This window comes from Podarcis pityusensis, assembly GCF_964106645.2.
Source record: "Podarcis pityusensis genome assembly, chromosome: 3".
Classification (NCBI taxonomy): Eukaryota; Metazoa; Chordata; class Lepidosauria; order Squamata; family Lacertidae; genus Podarcis; species Podarcis pityusensis.
In genome coordinates, this window is record NC_138026.1 from 70,480,171 (window position 1) to 70,494,560 (window position 14,390).

Sequence of the window (14,390 nt, forward strand, 5' to 3'; positions counted from 1 at the left end):
GACATCATTTTTGCCAACCGTTGCTAAGTCATGAATAGACAGAACATTTCCTTTTCTCACACGGAGAGCAGGGGACGAGCCAGCAGCACTTCCAAGAGACACAATGTTCTCTTTATCCAGCAGAGCCAACAGTGTAAGACACAGTTGTAGATGGAAATGGCGCATAGCCACATAGCATACAAAGCTGTCAGCGCAGCCTGGCCAACCTCAATCCTCACAAAATTACGGGCCTATTTTCTCATGTCAAAGAAAAGATTGGTGAAAGGGAGCGGGTGGGTTTAGGGAAGAGGAGGCGGAGGAGATCTGAGATCTTCGTGACCCTGGCATTGTTCAGTCCTTGGACCTTCCCCAAAAGGACTGCACTGCCTCTCCTACGACAGAAGAGGGAGTACTTATGATGCATATGAGAGCCTAAGCGCCTGACCTTTATCTGGCATGCAGCATCCATCAAATAATTAAATATTATCCGTTATGAATAACAGAGGCAGGAGGAAAAGAGGCGAAAGGAGCTTTTCAGAATAAGGGGGCAGTAGGTTTAAAGAGGGCAAAATGGATATATAAGGATTTAATTATAAATAAGCCACTCATTTTTTTATCAGAAATGCCTACATATTCTAGGGAAAATCTTTAATCCTGTTTAAGCATTTCTGGTTCAAGCAGAATCTCTTCTGCTGAGATCAGTACCTTATGACTGAATATGTACCATCGCACCCTTGGTTATTTCAGGTGCTTACACATCAGGGTTAAGTAGTGAACGAATTGCCTTCTTAAAACACCACCACTACAACAACAACCGTTCAAGCCCTTGCTTGCCTATATATGCTCACACATTTGATGATTTTACAGGCTGGAATCTCCAAAACCTGTGCATTTCTTTTTCGCAAGGACGGTATTCAACTCGGGCTGCAGTTCTGATGAATAAAGCAATGGGCACTCTCGGCTAGGGAGACAAAACTTTTTACAGCTCATACTGTCAGGAAGGAAGTGCAGAGGAATAGACATGCCAAGTGTCCTTTCAGCTTAAGAGAAGATCTCGTTCCCTGCCCCTCCCACTCCACACAGCTATTCATTGCATATTATTAATTTCATTTGCCAGACTGCTCTTGCTTAAGAACAGCTTTTGTCAGAGAGACTGAAACAAAACAACAACTGGCATGCACTGCATTTCAGATAATGACACTGACTAGAAAATCAATAGCTTTTTGCTCTTACATGACAGAATGGAAGAGGACAGAGGGGAGGTGGAAAGGGCGGGCTGGAAACAGGGGTGGTGCTTAGTACATAGAGGACTCAGGACACAGGTCTATGGCACACCCTTGCATGGAATTTGCATATGCTAATTGCTAAGTAGAGATGGAAATTCAGGTCAGTTTTTAGGAGGAAAAACGATTTGCTGTTGGGCTTAGTGTATGCAATGAGGAGAAAACAAGGTTTTCTTGGTATTGTACTCTGTGTCTGGCTTGGGCACCCTGCAAATTAAGGCAGCAGGTGAATGAGGTCTCCCATGGTTTGCAGTGTACTCAGTTGTCCTTCAGGCAAAGCAAGAAAAAAAGTTCTAAAAAGGATGGAGGAACAAGTAGGGTGTCCAAATCCCACAGCAAAATACTCAGGGCTTAGGTCCCATATGCCATCCCCTAACCATGCCTCTACTAAGAAAAGGTAAAGGTAAAGGACCCCTGGATGGTTAAGTCCAGTCAAAGGTGACTATAGGGTTGCGGCGCTCATCTCGCCTAAACCGCTTCTGGCGCAACAGGACACCGTGACGGAAACCAGAGTGCACGGAAATGCCGTTTACCTTTCTGCCTATACATACATACATACATACATACATACATACTTGAGATTTGCTGCCAATATTTCATGTACATATGCACAGATTTTATACTTACTTTCCAGAGATACTAGACTCCAGAGTGGCTTTCCAAGGGGTGGAGCAGGAAAGCTTCATTACATGAGCTGAGTTCTGCTGCTGCATTTCTGTATCCAGGTGACTCGCCTTGCAAAGGCTATCTAGGTTTACATATTTTCACCAGCGCATAAAATGCTAGTTTGATTTTTAAAATGCTTGAGGAAAAAGATGTATGACTATAGTATTACTGGAAGATATTTTGTCTGTCATTTAGATTTGGTGTAAAAATATGTGTGAGAGAGAACAAGAGAAAGAATGCATATAATTGAAATCATTATTAGTGCTTGATGCTTTGTTTACTGAAGTTTTGGTGTGTATATGTGTGCATGTGGGACGGACACCGGATGATCACTGAAAACACGAAGTTTTCATAAAATGATATTTATCAGCTTATACTAAAGTACACTAAAGCAAAAGGTTCAACAAACAAGGAACAGAAAGGAGTATATAACCTTTAGCATTGTGGAGAATAAAATTCTAGTCTGTGTTGACAGTAAGATGCGGCATTATGAATCAGCAGTGAGTTTCTGTCCAGAACCATCAACTAAGGGCTTGATCCCGCTCTCTGATACAAAGGGAAGCATCTTGTAGTATCAGCTACACTGCTTGCACTGTAGCACAGATATCTGAAGAAGTGTGCATGCACATGAAAGCTCATCCCAATAACAAACTTAGTTGGTCTCTAAGGTGCTACTGGAAGGATTTTTTAAATTTTGTTTTGACTACGGCAGACCAACACAGCTACCTACCTGTAACTACAAATCATAAGTTTGCGAGGCCAAAAATATTAACTATGTAGTCAACAAAGAGTTGCAGATTTACAGCTCTTGGGGTTTGATCTGCAAAGCAGTCATTGCTGGAGATAGTTCGATACAGACAAAAGATGTCTTATGCCCACATGGCAGCACCATTTTGAATCATTGCTACCAGCAAAACTGTAATAGTAAGGTTCTACAGTTAAAAGCCTCTAAAACAGAGTGGCAGCAGATTCACCATTGGCAGATGCTTCAGTGGGAATCATCTAACATTTGTTTGTGCAGCTTCAGTGGATCATCTACCCTTTGTCAATATTCCATTTCCTCATGAGAAACTTTACTTATGTCAATAGAAATGTTTCATTGATTGAGTAGATTTCCTACCACCCGGCTTGAGAGTTAATTTCACATTCACACATTATGAGCTCTGCACTAATGAACTGGAAATTAATAAACTATGAATGAATAAATTGTGGATTACTTATGCTATTCAAACTATTACAAAAATTCAAATTGCACAGCTCTCCAGAGGAGCTGATATGAATTTTAGTTGGCTTTTTTTTAAAAGAACTTCTCATTTAATTTAGGATTCTGAAAAGCCTGTTCTATTTCAAGTATATCCACAGTAAAATGAACGGATGAGGTATTTCAAGAGATACATGGTATAGTAGCTTGATCACTAGGATTTACCAGGAAGCACCATAATCTACTATTTCTTTTTACAGAACCAATGGAAACTGTTCGTTGGGACCAATGTAGTATAGTCCCAGTCTTGGTTGCTCTACCTCCATAGTTGCTATTTAAATAACAAAAAAGACACATTTCAGGGAAATACAGAATGCGATGATACCATGTCACCAGTTTCAGGAACTAAATATGGTGGGAAGCAGACATTGTGGCCACTTCACTGCTCACCCCCCAACTCCATGCCATTTATGAACAGGTTAAAAAGGAACTGTTCCAAATACAAATCCTTGGAGAAGACCACTGTTTAAACTTGCAGGAACTGTCCAATCATCTCTGCTTCCTGTTAGTTAACCAGTTCTTTCTATGATCAGTAAGAAGACTGACCTATTATCCCATAACTGCTAACCTCTACACAGGAATCAAAGTTTGCTGTGATTATTAGCTCATGCTTATCCACAGGGTACAGAAAATCCATGGGACATTTGCAGACACTACCTGTTCCATGCATAACCTGCTTTGTGTCTAAAGACTTCAGAGCAGATTACTTATGATCCCCAGGGTATTCTTCCATGGAAGCAGATTACAGTGCTGGAGACACCATATTCTTTCAGGAGCTGCCTGGGCCATATCTGCGTGACTGTGATAGTAGAAACTTGCTTTTAAAAACTTAAAACTTTGCCTCTCGGGTTTCTGGGCAGTTGTTGAGTCCTACCAAATTCTGCACGTACAGATGGGGTTGGCTCCAGGTTGGAGGGAGCTGTGGGCAAAACGTCCAGTGTCCTGGTGGGCTTAACTTGGTGGCAATGCTCCAAGCAGCAGTGGACAGCTGGGTCTAGTCAACCTTTTAACTCTCCGCAGCATCTTAGAGAGACAATTGTAGGTCAGCAGAATTGTAGTCAGGGCCGGCACAGCCATTACGTAGGTGGGATGAGGCTGCCAAAATCAGCCAGATAGAACATGAAATCAGAGCTGATGTCAGTGCCATCTCTTCACCAGAGGCAGAAGGGCAGGCCACAGCATGGCAATTCCTGTTTTGCCTCGAACAGCAAAATGGGATACACTGTCCCTGATTGCAGTGACTCAAAAGAGTGGCTAGATTCAGCTGCCTTGCACTGCTCAGAGTGCCTGGACAGAAATAAGAAATAATAAAGGAGTGATCCAAGGTTGGCATCATCAGGGGACCATGACAGGGTGCTGGAGCCTGGACTCTGCCTAACATTGCCAGGCGTTGATGCTGACCATTGCCATCAGTCCTGCATATAGCTCATAAACAGCTTATATAGGATACAGAAATAGTATAGAGAAATCATGTTAGATAATGTTAAAGGCCCAATTCAGAAAATCAGAAATTACTAGGAACATGGCTAATTAATTTCACAACTCTAGTTCATAGCAAGCTACTGCACAATATGTTTTATGGTATTTTAATAGTGTGTGTGTTCATATTTTTGTAAAATTTTATATACAGTACTGTTGTATATCACCCTGTGACTGTCCAGTGAAGGGTGGTTTAGAAATAAAATTAATAACAATACAATTAGTATCCTATATATTGTATGTTTTTTGTATGTATATTTTGCAATAAAATATATTTCTATTTCCTCCCAGGGTTCATTTACCCTTTATTCACCTGGGACCCTATATATTCCTCTACATCTCTCTTTTTATTTCCATTTTCTAATTCGTGTTCAAAATGAAATCAAGGTCCAACAAGCAATATCTGGAGATCTGTAGCATAGTTCCTTGAATGCACCTCAGTGTGTACAAGGCTTGCATGGGTAGTTAAGGAGAGAATTCCAACTCTTGCCTTTCTAGCTATGCTCTAACCATTACCAAAACTATTTTTTGGTGATTTAATTTACTATATGAAAACGTCGGAATCATTCTGAAGTCACCCAAGCACGGTGTTGTGCCCTTGTGTACTGAAAAGTGTGAAGCCTCAGCAAGTTAAAAGCATACTTATCTTGACTTCTAATATGGAATCTAATCCTGAAGATAAGGATGATTGGGAGCGGGGACATGTGGGAGGAAGAGATGCTGCAAAATCCATTTAATCACTTGAATGATGCTGTAAGCTCCCCAGTTTACTACACTGATCTACTTCCTGTGGCCAGTTTACATGACAGGATAAATATCTTTGCTTGCCAAGAGTGATAGGATGAAAAATGGAAGCAGTTTGAAAAACATATGTCCCGAGTGAGGAAAGGTGCTATTTTGCTACTGCTGATTTCCCCCACATGCTTGCAAACAAGACACATTGCTATGAGCCATATTGTGGCATCCGTCGATTTTCTGTAGGGACTGTGGCGATAAAACTCATTGGAAATAAAAGAGAAGTGGGAACTCTCTTATTTTCCTTGCTAGAAGACAGGAAGAAAGCAGTGTTTTCAAAGCATTTTAACTGCTTTGTTAACATTTCCTGAATCCGAAAAGTAAAGTACTTGTCATTTTGCACTGCTGTTTCTCTCAGAATAACATTGCTTATTTGCATATGCAACCACAAAGCTAATTCTTTTCAGCAGATTTATGAATAGCCTTCTAAGAACAGTTAACTCATGCAGTTAACCAATCCAAATGGAGGATGTTATATAAAATTTGAGATATATCACCTGAACTGTTTATACACTGTTTATACACTGAATAGCAGGGGTGTCAACAGGATTCCCTTGATACTTATGTACATAAATTAACTCAGTGTGGCCTACCTCACAGGGCTGTTGCAAAGATAAATGCTCCATCTTCTTTAGCCCTTTAAATATTTGGAGATGGACATCATATCTCCTCTCAGTCTCCTCTTTTCCAGGCTAAACATACCCAACTCCATCAACCATTCCTCATAAGGCTTGGTTTCCAGACCCTTGATCATCTTGGTTGCCCTTCTCTGCACACCTTCCACCTTGTCAATATACTTCTTAAATTGTGATGCCCAGAACTGGATACAGAATTCCAGGTTTGGTCTAGTTGAAGATGTAGTTCAAGATGGAAAGTTGGTTAGGTTGTGGATCAAGAACATAAGAAGAACTCTACTGGATCTGACCAAAGGTCTATCAAGTCCAGCATCCTGTTTTTACAATGGCCAGCCAGTTGGGGTTGGCTTCTCACTTGGGTTACCCAGTAAATGGTATTCAGAGGCATATTGCCTCCAATACTTGATACAGTACACAGCTATCATAACCAGTAGCCACTGGTAGCATTATCCTTCATGAATTTATTTAACCCCCCCCCCCCACTCCCAGCATAAGAATGGCACAGGATTGCCCTGCCTAGCAACATTTGTTACCCAAATGATTTACAGAAGAAACTCAAAAGTTCATATCAGACAACTCCTATTATTATTTTTACTTTGTGTCAAGGTGGATGATGAATTAATGTGGCCAGAGGCAAGCTTCTTCGTATATATTTGGAATAAATAGATCTGTTTCCACAAATAGCATTCCCACCTCCAGTGACCTGAATGGGCAAGTGCAGTCAAATAGGAAGCTCTATGTCAGGGGAGCTTTGAGCTGGGGGCATTAACTGAGAAGATACACAGCTCATTCCATTCCATTTGGGGAATAAATTGGGGAAATAAAAGAGCATCCATATCCAGAATTGTTTTCAGTGTGTGTGTGTGTGTGTGTGAGAGAGAGAGAGAGAGAGAGAGAGAGAGACAAAGCAAATCTCACATGCCTTTCAAACATCTAGCAAAAAGAAGAAAAAGGCCTCATTTCAAAAGAAACACAGTGCTTGTCTTGGAAGAAAATAACTTTTAAAATATATTTCTTTCTGGTTTGCCTTTCTTTTATAATCTTGCTCATGAAAATAAGTTATCAGATTGTGGTTCAAAGAAAGAGAAACAAAGGAACTCAAGACCAATCACTTTGTCTAACATAAAAAATGGTTTTCTGGTTTGTAAGCTATGAAGGTTCAGAACATGATATATATGAGCCTTCATTAAGCTATGGAATATATATTTAAAAGTACATGCTGCAAACTTGTATTTAAATGATAGGCACAATTATTTGAAAAACTTCACAAAAAGTTGTTTCTCATAGCTAAACTATAATAAAACATTTCAAAAAGGGGAAAAAAACATTTCTGAAGACCACAAAATTTCTTGTACCACCCTGTTCCAAATGCTCTGATGAGAAGCTGAAATTTAATCTTTCATTATCAGGTTTTTTAAAGATATTGAGCATGAATTTCTTGTGTGGTGCTGTGATTAACTGAGAGAACAAAGGTTCCCTGAAAGCAAGGAGAACATCCCAAGGGCTTAAATGGATGTTTCAAGGGGAATATGGTGCTCTCAACCTGTGTTCCCATCAAAACACAATTCTGGGAATGAGGAATCTGCAGGAAAAAATTGGCAGGGGGATACGTGTGTGCTCAACTCTTACCTTGCCTGCTGAGACTCCCTTGCAAATGCTGTCATGCTATAGCCATTTTTTGTTTGTAAAATGGCTATCCTAGGACCTAAGCTAAAGTCCAAAATGGAAAGAAGTTGTACTGCAATGGAAAATTATTACAAAGGTATATGCTGAGAATAACTGGCAGCCATAGGAAGGGTTAAGCTTCTCCTTCCATTGTGAATCTTCCCCACATTAGCACCCATCAGCTGACACACGATTAGAAAAAATGTATTTGCTAGTATATCTTGTGCTATCCTAAAATTAGTTACCACCTAGAGCAACAAATTGGCAATATATTTCTAACAGGCACCTCAGTCTCTCACACCTCTATTTGCTGCTCCATTTTAGATGAAATAAACATTCTGGTTAGAATAAAAAGCCAGGTGCATGGTGCCACAATACATTAGTTACACAAATGGCTTGCTAAGTTTAAATTGTCATCAAAATCTAAGTGCAGGTTAAGAACTGGAGAATTACATGGGTTTATTTATCCTGTCCAAATCTGAATGATCCTTGATTATTTGACTTTAATACACACATAGTTAAAAATGTACCATAGCACAATTTGGAGCAGTCTCCTTCCCCAATGTAACCACACTTTGTCACTTATGATCAAGTATAGTAAATCTAGCTGGGTGCAGATGATGTTAAATGCATAGTGTTCAGCCTCATCTCTGTTTTTTAAAAAAATTAGCATTAAATGCAGAACCCCCTAATTTTCATTGGAACCTCAGCATGTAGTTTAGAAAAAAAGCATTTCCCCTTAAGCCTCATAGAGCTCTCCCTTTCTCTTTGTGTGTGTTTAGAGATTGATGCTTCTCAATGGAATCAAAGCTTGGGAAGGAAGGATTAAATTATACCTCCCTGTAAACTGTAAACTTGATGAAAATCAAGAGTCCCCTGCACTTAGTATTGAGATCTTTTTAAAAAAACAACAACACACCAGATGCTTTGTGGATTGTCAGTTAAGGCTGCAATCCAGTTAAATATAGAGGGTATATTTCCTTGACTCTCACTCTTGTTGAGTTTAAGTGGACCTAACTCCACAAATTCTGTGAATTTTGGAGAAAAGTTTATTGGAAGTAAAATTAAGGTGCAGCCTTCTTAACCTAGTCAGACAGGATGAATTCAGATTTTCACTAGTTAGCTGGAAAACAATGACATCTCCTTGGCTGTGCAGATTTGCACTTTCTCCATTTGATGTGAGCTTAACAGTAATTTCATTGAGCAGCTGCCAATTCTCTTACTCTGTACTTCTGAAAGCAACAAAACAGCATGTGGAGGGTAAAAGAATAGAATTCATTGAGCTTAGCAATTTTTACAAAGCTGTGTCTAGAAAGGAGTTTATTTAGCCCTTGAGAAACATTGGAGCACCTTCAAACAACAGCTTCTCCTATCTTGCCCCCAAGCAGAGTACAAGTTCTGCCTGAGAGGTTTGCTCATCCTGGGAACAAACTGGAGCTCATTTTATGATAGCAAAGAAATTGTAACTGAAGAGGTTTTGACTAACCTAGAATGGTGTGTGAAGTTTGAGTGCCGCTTTCTGAAATACAATAAAGTAATTGAGAATAATAATGAAATGGAACACTGGATTGCTATTCTACAAAATGTCAATCATTCCTGCATCTCTTGTAAATATCTTAAGTCAGTGGTGGCCAAACTTGGCCCCCCAGCTGTTTTTGGACTACAACTCCCATCATCCCTAGCTAACAGGACCAGTGGTCAGGGATGATGGGAATCGTAGTCCCAAAAGAGTTGGAGGGCCAAGTTTGGCCACCACAGTCTTAAGTAAAGCTCAGGGCCGGATTTAGGTTTGTTGAGGCCCTAAACTACTGAAGGTAATGGAGCCATTTATATGTTCAGCTGTCCTTTGTCAACAACAAATTGTTGCTGGTTTTTGTGTTGAATATATGCTATATGTGGGGCCCATTACTTACATCATAGGAGCCTACACAACACAAAACACTGTTGCTGTATGTAGGTTTTGTTTTATTTTATTTGTTTTTAATCTTATATTTTGGAAATATATATTTTTTCCTTTAGATTTTTTTGGAGGCCCAATAGAGTGGGGCCCTAAGCTATAACTTGTTTAGCTTACACGTAAATCTGACACTGGTAAAGCTATAGTAGAAAGGTAGAGTGGAGTTGAGAATGAAAGAGTTAAACTTGGTAAGCTTGCCCTCAAATGGACTCTGCAATTTAAAATGGGGGACTGTTTGCAATTTGTCTTTGTATAGCAACCTGAAACTAAGGACTGGTGCTTCCGGAGTGCCTCTATTTTCAACTGAAATTCAATTGCATACCAGCAAATTCAGGTTGCACAACTGAAGTTTACTGAAAGGTCTTGTGCAAGAAACCTGCTTTCGCCTAAAGATTAGATTTTTTGTAATAGGGAAAGTGAAGGGGAAATGCACTGGGAAGTGTGGGATAACACTTTCGTTGATACAAGAGGAACTTGAGTTCCTAATAAAAGGTAAAGGTAAAGGACCCCTGACAGTTAAGTCCAGTCGCAAACGACTCTGGGGTTGCAGCGCTCAACTCACTTTAGTGGCCGAGGAAGCTGACGTTTGTCCGCAGTTTTTCCGGGTCATGTGGCCAGCATGACTAAGCCACTTCTGGTGAAACCAGAGCAGCACACAGAAAACATCTAATACAGGATGGCAAATATTATATAAGAGGCATTACTGAAACCTGGTGTGATGAGACTCAATACTAGAATGCAGTAATTGAGGGGCATAACCTATCAAAAGGAGTAGACCAAGCAGTAAGGACTGATTAGTAGCATTTCATGTAAAGGACATGTAAAGTTGTGGGGAAATCCATGTCTTGGAACATGGAAGGCAGGTTGAGTATTTGGGTAAAAAAATGCAGAAGAGGGAAATAACAGTGACTTATTGTGGGAGTCCACAACGACCTCCAAGCCAGAATGAGGACTTGGATGATACCATAGGAGAGCAGATTACCAAACATTCAAAATGGAGAGATACAGTAGTCATGAGAGACTTCAACCACTCTGATATCTGTTGGAATTCAAACTGTGCCTCAAATATAAAGTCTAACCAATTCCTCAATTGCTGACAATTTCATTTCCCAGAAGGTAGAAGAAGCAACAAGGGGATTGACTATACTGGACCTGATCCTCATCAACAGAGAAGAACTGATCAATGAGGCAGAAGTACTGGGAACCTTGGGAGGAGATGTCCACATCCTCTTGGAATTCTATGTATGGGGAAATGGAACGGTAAGTGTAGTGGGATGTGTACTTTGGACTTCAAGAAAACTAATTTCAAAAACATAGAACAAAAAACTTTGCTCCTTTGGCTGGAGTGCACTAGCACTGAACAAAACCTGAGTATGGGCATTAGAAAGAGAGAACAGGGATTGGATGGAAGGGAAAAGGTAAATGATCAAGGGACAGAGATGTCTAGTAAAAAAAGAAAAAGGTTAATTAAATATTTTGGTAGCTTATAGTTTAGGAACCACTTCTGCACATTGCAGGTGGTCACCTCAAAAGAGGAACCCAATCCCATCAAGGAGGCATCACAGTCAGGGATAGAGAGCAGCAGTGCAGCCTTTTGATCCCCAATGCCAAAATTTGTAGATCTGGCAATGCAGCTACATAGTGGAGCACGCAGAGACAATTAAGTTGCCTAGATTCACTTCTTTGCACGGCAGTGACCCTGTATGACGAAACAACTGCTCTGCCCACACTATTTATGTTATGCTATTTCATTTATTTGCTTATATTCTTACATTGCTTCCACCTTACTTTCATCATGTAATTGTTTTCATCAGTTACAGGTTTCTCTGGATTAAGTGGAGTATTTCAAGTTGTGCTTCAAAAAGTTCAGACTAGTGGAAAGACAGTGAAAAACCTATTCTCATTACAATTTCATAATGATCATCTTATGGACTCAGAAGTTTTGCCATGTAATCTAATTGAGACATATTCTGTCATTAAATGAAAAAAGAAGATAAGCATTTTGAGAGTCTCATGCCTCCCCTTCAGAGAAACATTTAAAAAATTATCTCACTGTGAATCTTCAAAGAAACTGAGCTGTTGAGCTAACTGCCAGAAATTGGGGCAATTTATGATGTGTTTAAATTTCAGAGAAATAACACACTTTGAACAATAATTTGGAAATACTGTGGAGTTCAATAGCACCTATCTTACATTAATTAGCGTAAGTTCCAGATTGGATTTCTCCTTAATTTAATAAGCATATAACAAAATGACTTTTTATTTTGTGCTAAAGTTCTTTCTAATTTCCGTAATCTGCCACAAAGCAAAAAGTCACTCAAAAAAGATATTTAATCAAAGGTTGCATATTATGATAAATGGATATTGGATATTATCCCTATCTACGGTTTCATGCAAAGAAAATGGCATGCTTTTCTTAATCTACATGCTGAATGAGCCCTTCTAAAATGCCTCCCCCAGCCCAGTTACTATTTGAGATAAAACAGAATTATAATCAGGCAGTATATGAGGCAGAAGACAATGAGCAAATGACATGGTTATAGATATATGTTATAGATATATGTGCTGGGATGGAATTAAGCAATTATCAAGTTTAGACATACGGCAATACCTAAGGAAAAAAATGATTATGCTTCTAAGACCAAAGAAAAATATATCATATACACACTTTCTTTGAGATTACAGAATTGATACTTTGAAGCATTTCATCAGTTCTGCACAAACAAATGGTAAAGGGAATTCAAGTCACAGAAGTGACTTGGCAACCTGTTGAAACTCAAGTGAGTTTATGCAGATCGTAAATAAGGGGAATTTAAATCTGCAGACATTTCTGAATTCTGAAAAATGCTGGATTGCAGGGAATCAATAAGCACACAGGGAATGGAGGCAGACAATGAAGAGGGATGGAATTTATAAACAGAATAGGCCAACAACATTTTAAGAAACACCATCATGAATAAGAGCCTTTTTCTTTTCTTTTTTTGAATCAGTGAAAACATAACTAGGCAGACTTTTCAGTACATGCACCTTGATGACAGCTAAATACTTACTAAGCACTTTTCTAACTACTGTAGCAAAAAGTTGATTATAAATAGAGAAGGTTCCCTAGACACAAATGAGATGTTGCATTTAAAAAAGATTGCCTCCTTCCCGCAAGGAATTCTTTCAATGGCCATAACTGCAACTCATTCATCTCAAAACTTCCCTGAGAATAGACTGTGCATGTACCTTGGTGAATTTTGGCATTGATGCCAAATATTAATTGAAACGATTAACTGTGGAGAACGTGTGGTTGTGAAAATATTAGTATCACATAATCCTTTCTAGTTAAAGGTCCTTACTGGATTATTGTGGGAAAGCTCTGGAGTTCTAATTACCTATGGAAGTCCCCAAAGGTTACTGCTGAACACAGTAATTAGACGGTTGTAATAGAAGGTGTTAGCAGGGGACAAAGGATTTGTACTAAGTACCATGGCATTTTCATGGCTATTTACTGTGCAAAATAGCAGAACTTAATGGAATTTGGTGGTGCTCTCCTGTGACAATTGGATGCAAAGCAAATTAATAGTGTGTTTAAAATGATACAGAATAGAAAACTTTAACTATGCCTGTAACTGGAGGTCTTTTTCGTATCTGATGTATTTCCATGTTAAAATGGAATCTACAGAAATAACACAGTGCTCCATTTCTGCCATAGTTCCAAGCCCATCTCTGCTACTGATCCTGTAAAACCCACATTCATTTTAAAAGTCTTGTGCAGGAACAGAGTTTGCTGTCTTGCATGCTATGCAAATGATCACTTGCACAAGGCAAAACCTGGAGCAGCTCCACTGGAGCTAATGACATTCCTTTTGCCACAGTGTAAATTATTACACAAGACAGAAACACTTTGTTAATCTGTCTCACACAAACACAGTTCAGCCTTGTGCACTGGGTGAAATACATTTTTTATTAACCCAAGAGGGCTTATTACCTTACATAGGGCTTATTCCACTAATATACTACCTAGCGGAAACCCCACTGCATTCACCAGTATATTTCCTTGACTCAATTCTTTTAACAAACAAAAAGCGTCTATCAAAAATTTATGAACGTGTTGAACTGCAAGGATAACGAAGGCGATCTGAATCTAGTTTCCAGCATTGTGGCAAGGATCTCCACAATCATAAATTCCTACAAGAACAGCAATCACACTTTACAGCTTATTTCAAAAAGTACATAGTCATTCTGCTAACTAGCATCTAGCAAGTATAAATTCCAGGCTGCCAATGGAAAGCTCTCATCACTGACAGCCAGGGATGGTTAAAGAATTCAGTTGTGACATATTCCTATATGAACTGATCCATGTTTCTTAGAGTCATATGCAAACAGGAACTTTGCTATCCAGCTTTCCCCCAAATCATCTAATGCAGTTCTCAGTTCAAAATACATCTTTAAAAAGACAGAGCAATTTATCCCTCATCCTAGTCTACCTCTTCCCACTCATCTTAGAAAGCAGTTATGTTTATAATAGGCAGTAGAGAGAATACTTTTGTAGATGAGTGTGGTGGCACTGAAAGGCTTCATTACTTTAAGTAGGAATCTATCCCCCAAATCCATAACTTTAACAATACTCAGGATAGATATGGGCACATTAGTTCATTTCTGGTTGGTGTCACTTTTGAACGTGT

The 14,390-nt window shown here is 39.3% G+C and overlaps 1 protein-coding gene across 5 annotated transcripts in view; it reads right to left on the reverse strand.

Annotated features, from left to right (window-relative positions):
• Nucleotides 1-14,390, reverse strand: part of PRKN (parkin RBR E3 ubiquitin protein ligase) — a 611,538-nt gene that overhangs the window by 183,853 nt on the left and 413,295 nt on the right. The window lies entirely within an intron of this gene.